The sequence below is a fragment of the Nycticebus coucang genome, chromosome 14 (assembly GCF_027406575.1).
Source record: "Nycticebus coucang isolate mNycCou1 chromosome 14, mNycCou1.pri, whole genome shotgun sequence".
Classification (NCBI taxonomy): Eukaryota; Metazoa; Chordata; class Mammalia; order Primates; family Lorisidae; genus Nycticebus; species Nycticebus coucang.
The window spans coordinates 10,048,958-10,059,808 of NC_069793.1; the positions used below are offsets into that span (position 1 = coordinate 10,048,958).

Below are 10,851 nucleotides of genomic sequence, written 5' to 3' on the forward strand. Positions count from 1 at the left end.
CCCTGCCCCTGATTGATGTTACTGACAGAACAAAACAGAACAACTTTGTGGGAATTTGTTTCTGTCCCTGCTAAATTCTCCTGCGGAAGAGAAGCTGTTTTGAGTTCCCAAAGCCTGCACTTCAGGCTCTTGCTTCGCTCCTGCAGGTTTGTATTCGGTTAGTTGTCAGTTCTAGCCACCTGTCTTCCTTTGTCTATTTGCTGATGATCCCCTGATGGCCGGGTGTGTCTTAGGCTCAGGAAAGCGGTCCTCTGGTTCAGACCCGCCCTGGCAACTTCCCAGCTCTGCCCATGCAATTCTAGTACCCGCGCTCCACCCAGGCCTATACCGCCTCCGGGAAACCCTTTACTCACGGGGCCTGCATTTCCGTCCCAGATATGTTCCATGGTGATTGCCACCTGAGTAGATTCCCGGCCTCCTCTGGTTGCCCAGGGAGACAGGGAGTGTGGCTTCGGAATATCCGTGAGTGAGCCCTATTGTTGCCAAAAGATGGCTGCTGCTCTGCACTTCGGGGCACCCCCACTATGGTTTGGTTCCCTCTCAGCCGACCATCCTCTCTTCACTCCCATGCCATAGAGTCAGCACTCACTCTCTGCAGTTTTGGCCCTGTCCACACCCCTCGAGAAATCACCCAAGAATCTGGACTCCTCGGGGACAGGTCTCCAGACCTCAGAGTGAGAGTGAAGGGGAGTGCTGGGAGCTCAGAGTTGCAGGTGGAGAATATGTACAGTTTTATACCTGGCAGGAGAATGCCTTGGCACCCTAGTAGGGGAGGTAGGTCCAGTTTTTAGAGGGTCTGTCCCGTGGAGTGTAGTGGGAGGACCTTTGAACTCTGCTCATTTGTTTGTGGGGGCACTTCGAGCTGTACTCACAGGGTAGGGGACTCCTGTCCTCTTGGTGATGGATTTTGTACCTTTTGTTTGTATCCTTGTGGTCGCAGCTCACCTCAGCAGGGTTGATGTGCGTTTTTCAACCTTCTCTCTTGGTGCAGCTCAAATCCACCAGGTTACTTGCTAAATTTCTGTCCTTTAACTCTCCCTCTGGACGGGAACCTATGTGGAAATCTGGCTTCAGTCAGCCATCTTGTCTCCGCCTCTCGATGTGATCAAATTTTTTTTTTTTATTGTTGGGGATTCATTGAGGGTATAATAAGCCAGGTTACACTGATTGCAATTGTTAGGCAAAGTCCCTCTTGCAATCATGTCTTGCCCCCATAAAGTGTGACACACACCAAGGCCCCACCCCCTGTCCCTCTTTCTGCTTCCCCCCCATAAACTTAATTGTCATTAATTGTCCTCATATCAAAATTGAGTGATGTGATCAATTTTGGAGTATGTTCCGCGGGCTGGTGAGAAGAACGTGTATTCAGTTTTGTTAGGATGAAGTGTTCTGTAGATGTTTGTTAAATCCAAATGTTGAATGGTTAAGTTTAAATCTAAAATTTCTTTGCTTGGCTTCTTATTAGAGGATCTATCCAACACTGCCAAAGGAGTATTAAAATCTCTGACTATTATGGAGCTGGTGGAAATCAAGTTGCTCATGTCTGTTAAAATCCCTCTTACAAATTGAGGCGCATTCTGGTTGGGTGCATAAATGTTAACAATTGAAATCTCATCATATTGATTGTTACCCTTAACAAATATGAAGTGACCATCCTTATCTTTCCATACTTTTGTTGATTTAAAGCCTATTGTATCTGTGAATAAAATTGCAACACCTGCTTTTTTTCTGATTTACATTTGCCTGAGATATAGATGACCATCCCTCCACCCTAAGTCTATATTTATCTTTTAAGGTAAGATGTGACTCTTGTATGCAGCAGATATCTGGCCTTAGTTTTTGGCACAGTCAGCCAACCTGTGCCTCTTTAGAGAACAATTTAAGGCATTCACATTAATTGAGAATATTGATAAGAATATTTGGGTATTCTTTTGGGTATCAAGTTTTTCAAAAGTCCAGTGACATTTTTAATCTTTTTGCTGCTGTGGATTTTGGAATTTGATCAAAAGTTTTTGAGCGAGTTTACTTTTGTGGTAGAGGATTGTGCTGGTCATTATGAAGGATAGGTCTGAGAATATCCTGGAGAGCTGGTTTTGTTATGGCAAATTTCTTCAACATGTGAATGTCATTAAAGTATTTAATTTCTACATCATAAATAAAACTCAGTTTAGCTGGATACAGGGTCCTGGGTTTTAGGAGATTAAAAGTCAATGACCACCCTCTTCTAGCTTGAAAGTTTTCAGCAGAAGGATCTGCAGTCATTCTAATATTCTTCCCCTTGTAGGTTATGGTTTTCTTACACCTGGCTGCTTTCAGAATTTTCTCCTTCATATTAACTTTAGTGAAGTTAATTATGATGTGCTTGGGGGTTGTCTTATTTGGGTTGAGTCATGCTGGGGTTCTGAAACTGTCTGCTATCTGAATTTCAGAATCTCTTGGCATGTCTGGGAAGTTCTCCTTCATTATCTAATTAAGTATGGCATCTGTACCTTTCAAAGTTACCTTGTTGCCTTCAGGAATTCCTGTAAGACAAATATAGATTTTCTTTAAATTATCCCAGAGCTCTCTTAGAGAATGATCCATTTTTTGCTCTCCACTTCTCTTCCTCTGTGAGCATTTGGGAGTGTTCAAAAGCTTTGTCTTCAATGTTAGAAATTCTTTCTTCTGCTTGCTCCATTCTGTTACTGAAGGATTCTACTGTATTTCTCAGATCTTTTAGGGCTGCAAATTCTTGTCTCAGTGTGTCAAAATCTTTGGTGATTTTGTCTTTGAATTCTTTAAATTCTGGAAACAACTTTTGAAATGTTCCTTGAATTTCTAATTCCAACTTTACCTCCATTCTATTAATCTTATTTGCGATCCAAACTCTGAATTCGATTTGTGACATCTCAGCCATTTGTCTATGAATGGGATCTTCAGTTGTGTCTGCCATATTGTTCCTTGGGGGGGGTTGATCTACTCTGGTTATTCATGTTACCAGAGTTTTCCTGCTGATTCTGCCCCATGATTATTTTACACCATTTGGCTAGATGAGCAGATAAGGTGAAGTTGGTTTGGGGGGGTTCTGGAGTAGTGATTAACCAGCCATTTGCTGAAGAGCTGGGATTGGCATCTGTACCTTTCCCCCTAGATCTTTGCAAAGGAGCTGTACAGTGCTCTGGCCTGAGACACTGGGAACTTACTTGGTGTGATGGGGCTAAGTGGCTCTGTCTTGTTTTCAGCTGGTTTCTGTCCTGCCCTAGTGAATTGGTTACTCTGGGTTGACGTCTCAACTGTGTAGAAATACCAGCAATTAAGTCACTCTGCCCCCCGTGGGCAACAACTAGGAAAAGAAAATCAAACCTTCCCACAACCACACACCCAAGATACCACTTTGGATAGTCCTCAGGTGATTGGTCCAGTCCAAGAGATCCAAATCAATTGTCCCAGTCAGCACCCGGTCTCAAGTGAGGGAGTTCAAAAGGTCTCTGGCAATTAGATAGCAGTGGTCTTCTGGCAGTTTGAGTATGACTCTTTCTGGTGCTCTGTGGAGTCAGAAGGACCCCCCCCCACCCACACACACACCAGCAAATGAATTAGTCTGGGAAGGTTGATGCCTCCTTCCGCACCTTGCATCTCTGTCACACCCCGTCACTGGCAACCCCACAGGGTTATGACCCTGTTCCCTCCAGTGAGCAGATGCTCTAGGGGTTCGAGCCTGCGTGAGTCACAGAGAGATCTTATGTCTCCTTGGCAAGGCCTTCACACTCTGCCACTATCCATCAGAGGAAGTTGAGGCCTGACAACCTTGGGTGGTTAATGGAAGCTGGGGCGGTTCACTCAGTTCCAGCCCTGCCCCTGATTGATGTTTCTGACACTTATATTTGTGCAGAATTTGTGCTTCTGTCCTGGTTATATTCCCCTGCAGACCAGGCACTGTTTGAGTTCACAGAAACTGGGACTCAGCCCCAGTCTGTGCCATGCCGAGAGCTAGTGTTTCTGTTTCCCCTGCAGTCTGTGTTGGGGTGGGTGTGGTTAGAGCTCACACTTGGCTCAGAGTTCCAGCCTTGGCCCACCTGCTTTTGCCTCAGCTATGATCCCCTGACAGCCAGGTGTTTCTTAGGCCACTAAAGCAGTCCTCTGGCTCAGCCCCACCCTGGGAGTATGCCGTCTCTGTGCATGCTCACTAAAGCCATCTGGCTCAGCCCCACCCTGGGACTATGCTGTCTCTGTGCACGTATCTTTACTTCTCCATCTCACTGCACTCCACCCAGGCAGGTACTGCCTCAGGCATACTCTTTGCTCATGGGGTCTGTGTTACCATCCCAGATCTATTCCACCAGTGTCTGCGACTGGAGAATATGGCTTGCTCTGGTTTCCCAGAGAGACAGGGAGTGTCCTTCCAAAATATCCCCAGGGGTGTGAGTCCTATTATTCCCAGTGCTGCCATTGCTGCTCTGTGCTGGGGGGCATCACCTCTCCCTTTCCCATAGGGTTCCTTCAGTGACCGTTTTCTCCTTATCCTTGTGCTGCAGAATCACCACAGAACTGCAACAGCCCATGCCTTGTCCACACCTCTCAAGAAAATGCCCAGGAATATGGACTGCACAGGGGACAGGTTTACAGACCTTGGGGTGAAAGGGCAGGGGAGTGCTGGGAGTCCAGAATTGCAGATAGAGAATATATACAATTTTTATACAGTTTTATGCCTGGCCAGAGAGTGCCATGGCACCCTAGTAAGGGAAGGAGGTCTGGTTTTTAGAGGGTCTCTTCTGTGGGAAAAAAATGGGAAGACATTTGATCTCTGCTCACTTGTTTGTAGAAAGTATACTGAGAGCCATTCTCATGGGATAGGGGACTCCCATCCACTTGGCGATGGATTTAGTACCTTTTGTTTGTATCCTTGGGGTCACAGCTCACCTCAGCAGGGTTGATGTGCATTCTTCAACCTCCTCTCTTGGCTCAGCTCCAAACCATCAGCTTACTTGCTAAACTTCTGTCCTTTAACTCTCTTTCCTGATGGGAGCCTCTTTGGAAAGCTGGCCCCAGTCGGCCATCTTGCCTCCACCCCCTTCACATCTAGAATTCTTATGGCTTTATAACACATTTAAGTTTTATTTATTTATTTATTTATTTTCTATTCACTCTATTCCTTTCATAGTAGTGCCAAAGAAGATGAAATATTTGGGAGTTTACATAACAAAGGACATGAAAGATCTCTGTACAGAGAACTATGAAACTCTAAGAAAAGAAATAGCTGAAGTTATTAACAAACGGAAAAACATACCATGCTCATGGCTGGGAAGAATCAACATTGTTAAAATGTCCATACTTCCCAAAGAAATATACAATTTTAGTGTAATCCCTATTAAGCTAAAGTGTCATAGTTTAAAGATTTTGAAAAAAATAACACTTAATTTTATATGGAATCAGAAAAAACCTCGAATAGCCAAGACGTTACTTGGAAATAAAAACAAGTTAGGAGGAATCACTCTACCGGACCTCAGATTATACTATAAATTGATAGTGATCAAAACTGTATGGTACTGACACAAAAACAGAGATGTAGATGTATGGAACAGAATAGAGAACGAAGAGATGAACCCAGCTACTTACTGTTATTTGATCTTTGACAAGCAAATTACAAACATTCAGTAGGGAAAAGATTCCCTATTTAACAAATGGTGCTGGGTGAACTGGCTGGCGACCTGTAGAAGACTGAAAGTGGACCCACACCTCTCACCATTAACTAAGATAGACTCTCACTGGATTAAAGATTTAAACTTAAGACATGAAACTATAAAAATAGTAGAAGAAAGTGCAGGGAAAACAATTGAAGAAAACATTTAAGTTTTAATCAGTCTTCAATTAATTTTTGTGAGCAGTGAGAAATAGGAGTCCTGTTTCATTCTTCTGCATGAGGCTATCCAATTTTCTCAGCACATTTATTGAATAGGGCTTCATTTTCCCCCATGTGCATTGTTTTCTGCTTTGTTGATGATGAATTTGTTGTAGGTGAATGGTTTTACATCTGAGTTCTCTGTCTTGTTCTATTGTTCTTTGTCTCTACTTTTATACTGATAGAATGCTGTTTTGAGTACTATAACCTTGTAGTTTAGTTGAAGTCTGGTAAGGTGATGTCTACAGAATTGGTTAAAAATGCCTTGGGCATTCAGACTCTTTCCTGGTTTCAAACAGAGTGTAGAGATTAATTTTTTCATATCTGTGAAATCTTATTGAATATGACTTTACTCCTTTTATTCACTTCAGGTTGGCAAGCAATCTACCTCTCTATGGCCTGACACTCAACTTGCAGCACTTGGGGAGGAATGTCTACCTGTTTCAGGTTCTCTTTGGAGCTGTCACACTCATAGGTAGACTTGTTGCCCTTTGGCTACTGAATCATGTGGGTCGTCGACTAAGCCAGATGTTGTTCCTGTTCCTGGTAGGACTTTTCATTCTGGTCAACACCTTTTTGGACAAAGGTGAGAGAGATAGGAGTTTAGAGAAGGAATGTGGTTTCCCCCTTTCCTCAGGGATTACATTGGTCTTATTGCCTGGTGCCAAAAGAATGGCAATGCCATTGAAAACCAGAAGGATCCATACCTTAATAATATGAGGGTGTGAAAGTGATCCTCACAAGTTGTTGGCAGCATGTGGGCTCTTCCTGAACCGACATCAGCCAAAGGCAGTTTACACAGGGTTAACTTCATCGAAGGTGAATCTAGATATCAGCTCTAATTATGCCTAACAATTTCATTACAAGAATAACTAACCACATACATTTCAGATACTCACCATTTTACTAAGAACCATTAAGAACCAGGCACTCAGCTTGTATTTCAGAGTGGAAACATGATAATATCAACTCTTCTCTCTTTGGACTTTTTGCAGTTTTTAAGACCTCCCTAACTTGTCCAATAGTCATTCCCATATTTTCACTTTTGAGTTTGTCATTAAATCACCATACAGGTAACACATTATTTTGGTTAGCCTTCTTGACTTCTATGAAACAAAAATCTCTTGTCCTCAAGCAGAAAGGAAGTGGACAAGGGAACAAGGAAAGAATCTCGTCTTAATGTGTCTCTTAATCTATTTTATAGTATGTCCGTAAACAAGAATCATATTAAGTAATTGATACAGCTTCTTTTAAATTTATTTTTCCAAATTAGTAGATTGTCCTTATACAACATTAATGGAAACTTGAATGGTCTATTTGTTTGCAAATAGGAGAACTAATATTAAGTTTGTAATCCTGACTTGTCTAGAACTTCTCTCCCTTCATCCGGCTCACTACTAAATCCACTACAGCCTTTTTGTACTATAAGGTGAAACACCTTTCCTGTTCTATATCATGATTTGTTTCCACATGTGCCTCATAAACCATATTTATCTTTATGCCCTGTAGAAAGTGCAGAGAAAGTATTACACAGAATGAATAAAACAAATATTTCTTGACTCCGTCTCCCAACTTATTGACAATACTCAAATATGCACAGAGAGTTGAAGCAACTGATTTTGCTCCTCTAATTCAATTTTTAAGTCCTAGAATTCTACACACTGCATTTCTTAGGTTATCCACCATTCCCTAATCTCAGACACACTGGACTTTATCTTCTGCATATTTCACACTTGCAGAGCCCTACGATGGCATCTTTCTACAAGTATTTAGGGGGTTAGGAAGATTTAGGAAGAATTTAGGAAGATTTCTTCAGACAAGATCTCCCAACTCTTATTGTCTTCTCTCCCTAGAAATGCAGACCCTGCGTGTGGCTCTAGCAACTTTGGGAACTGGTGCTATTTCTGCCTCTTTTACCAGCGCTTCTGTCCACCAAAATGAGCTCACCCCCACCAAATTCAGGTACAAGAGCTATAGGCCATCTGTCCAGTTTCAAAACAGAGCATTCTGAACACTTTAATATTTACTGTGGCAAAAAACTGAGACTGTTTAGGAGTCAGAAAATCACTATATGCCCCAACTGTTTTAATGCATCATCTCCTTTGATCTTAACAACCACTGAATTGGTGCTATGGTTATCTATATTTCAATAATAATGAAATGGGTTAGAGAAGTTGCCAACATAATATTATCAAGCAGTAGAGCCCAATAGATTTAAATGCCACAATTAAGAGCTTGTTGTTAAAGCCTATGCATTAAATAAGTGTGTTATACAGTCCCCTATAGTGACTAAACATGATGAATAAGAACTGACATATAATGATGTATAGAATATTTTTTTGGCTTTTATATTCAACCTAAGGTCAACAGTTGGAGGATTCCTTTCAATGTTCGCCATGAGTGGGGCAGCACTGGCACCTCTGTTGATGATCCTAAGGAGATATTCTCCCCGCTTGCCATGGATTACCTATGGAGTTTTCCCCATCCTTGCTGGACTTGTTGTCCTTTTCCTCCCAGAAACCAGGAACCTGCCTCTTCCTAACACCATCCAGTATGTGGAAAATGAGTCAGTAAATCTTTCATCTATCACCTGACTAGGGAGTGGCTGTGTGCTTATAGCACTGTGATGATGAATATTAATGACCATTTGGGGCCCTCTGTCCTTCCTGTAGGCTCAAACCTGGCTATTTCACATTTGGCCCCAGGGGCTTTAGTTCAGTGGCAGCCTCACACCATTAGCTTTAGTAGTGAAAAGACCTAAGTTAGCTCAATTAGGTCACATACTCCCTGCTGTTATAGGAAACACATAATCTTGTTATTTTATAAATTCGTTAGGAATATAATGCCTCATTCCCATCCCCTGATTTTATCACTCTTCAGCCCAGTGAGTGCTGGATATATTATTGGGAAGGGAATGATATTGCCTCACAGATACATATCTGATTATTGCTGCAGTCAAAGAAGAATTGTAGGACTAGAGCATACATAAATATCCTTGCAAAAATATCAATGTATCTAGAAGGTGTGTATCTTGTTGGAATACTTGAGATATTTGGTCAAATTTACTGCTATAGTCAATAGAAATTTTGACAAAAGAGTAATTAAGAAATGAAAACAATTAAAAATGAGGAAAAGTAAGGGAATAGTTTTTTTTTAAAGTAAATCATAACTGTGTACATTAATGCAATCATGGGGTACAATGTGCTGGTTTTATATACCATTTGAAATATTTTCCTCAAACTGGTTAACATAGCTTTCACTACAGTTTCTTAGTTATTATGTTATTTCACCCTTTAATTTTTCAAAAAAATGTAACTGGTCAAAAGTTGAAAGAGATAACAGTGACAGTAGCAATATTCAGAATTGTTGTTCTGTGTATGCCCAGGTAGCAAAGCCTTTTCCAGCAGAATAGTGGCAAAATCCAGAGGGTCTTCTTAGCTTACAAAGCTGGTGGGTAGAGGCTCAGCTTGTCCTGAGGTATGCAGCATATATACACTTACCTTATTCTTTCTTTTCTTTCTTTCTTTCCCTCTCTTTCTCTCTCTCTTTCTTTCTTTTTCTGGATACCTACTTTTCAGAAGAAAAAGAACAAGAAAAGTAAAGCAGGAAGATACTTGTGTGAATGTAACAAAATTTTAAGGAGTTCCCAAGACTTGATCCTAGACAGAAAAAAACAAGTGAAAAAATCAAGGTAATTGATATATACCTACTCGCTACCCCAATATACAATGGACAGATGAATGCCATTTACACTGAATATTACTGATTTACACTGATACCACTGAATATATGAATTATCTCCAAATAATTTATAAGTTTAAATAATTCTGGAAAATACTTTTGTGATGAAGTTGCAAACTTCCAAATTCACCTAGATATCAATAAAAATCAAGATGATCTATGAAAAAAGCATCATGAGTGATGATGGGCCTGACTCACATATGGCAAAGCTTATGCTGGACTCTGTTGTAAAACCGCAATCATCTAAACAGTAACAGCCAATGTAAACTCCAGTCATACCCATTTCAGAAATACACCCAAGTATGTATAAGCAGTCCGTTATCAAATTGTGGGTGCCAAGAATCACTTATATATTGGAAGATTATGTAATTAATATTATTATTTACCTCTTTGGAAATAGAATGAAAAAGTTTATGAGAATGGTTTCCTTTTAATGGTAAAATTATGTATTTTTTGTACACATTTGAATCATTTAAATATATTATAAATGTAAACTATTAAAGAACAATTGACATGTCAAGTGATTTCAACGTATATACATAGATGTGTATGCATATTTAATACATATTATTCCAACAAAATTATACTTCAATACAAAAATGGGCAAAGGGATAAAGAACAAGCATGTTTCAAAAGCCACATAAATAATAAATATAAAAGGAAATGAAAAGATCTACATATTTAATGGTGATCAAAGTAATATATACTAAAGTGAAATACTAATTTTACACAAAAATGATTTTGAAATTCCCTATTCCTTCTCAGTAAGGTAGCTATGCAGTGGCATAGACATCCATATAGTACTGAAAGTGTTATGAAATAAAACATGGATTAAAGCTGTGGCTTATTTATCAGAAGTTTAAGTTTGAGTTTTATTCATCTACTAAATTCAGTGCTTGTCAACTTACTATCCTAGTTCCTATCATCTATCAATAAAACTTTCTTTCCAATTCATATCCCCTTCTTTATTTACCTTCCCTAATTGTACTGGTGAGAAACACCAGCACAACGTAGAAGTGGTGAGAATGAAAATCCTTGCCTTACTTCCCATCTTTGGAGGAGAAAGCATTCAGCATTTAGGTATTAGCTATGAAAAAATCTACTGGTGTTCTCTAGATTCCCTTCATCAGTTTGAAGACATCTTTTTTATTCCTAAAATGCCCAGATTTTGTTAAGAACACATATTGTAATTTACCAGATCTATAAAATGATATTTTTCTTTTTAAACTCAT

At 40.2% G+C, this 10,851-nt stretch overlaps 1 pseudogene; it reads left to right on the plus strand.

Moving 5' to 3' along the window:
• The window catches only part of LOC128565619 (steroid transmembrane transporter SLC22A24-like), an 84,813-nt pseudogene extending 74,252 nt beyond the window's left edge, over positions 1-10,561 (plus strand).
• The last annotated feature ends 290 nt before the right edge of the window (positions 10,562-10,851 follow it).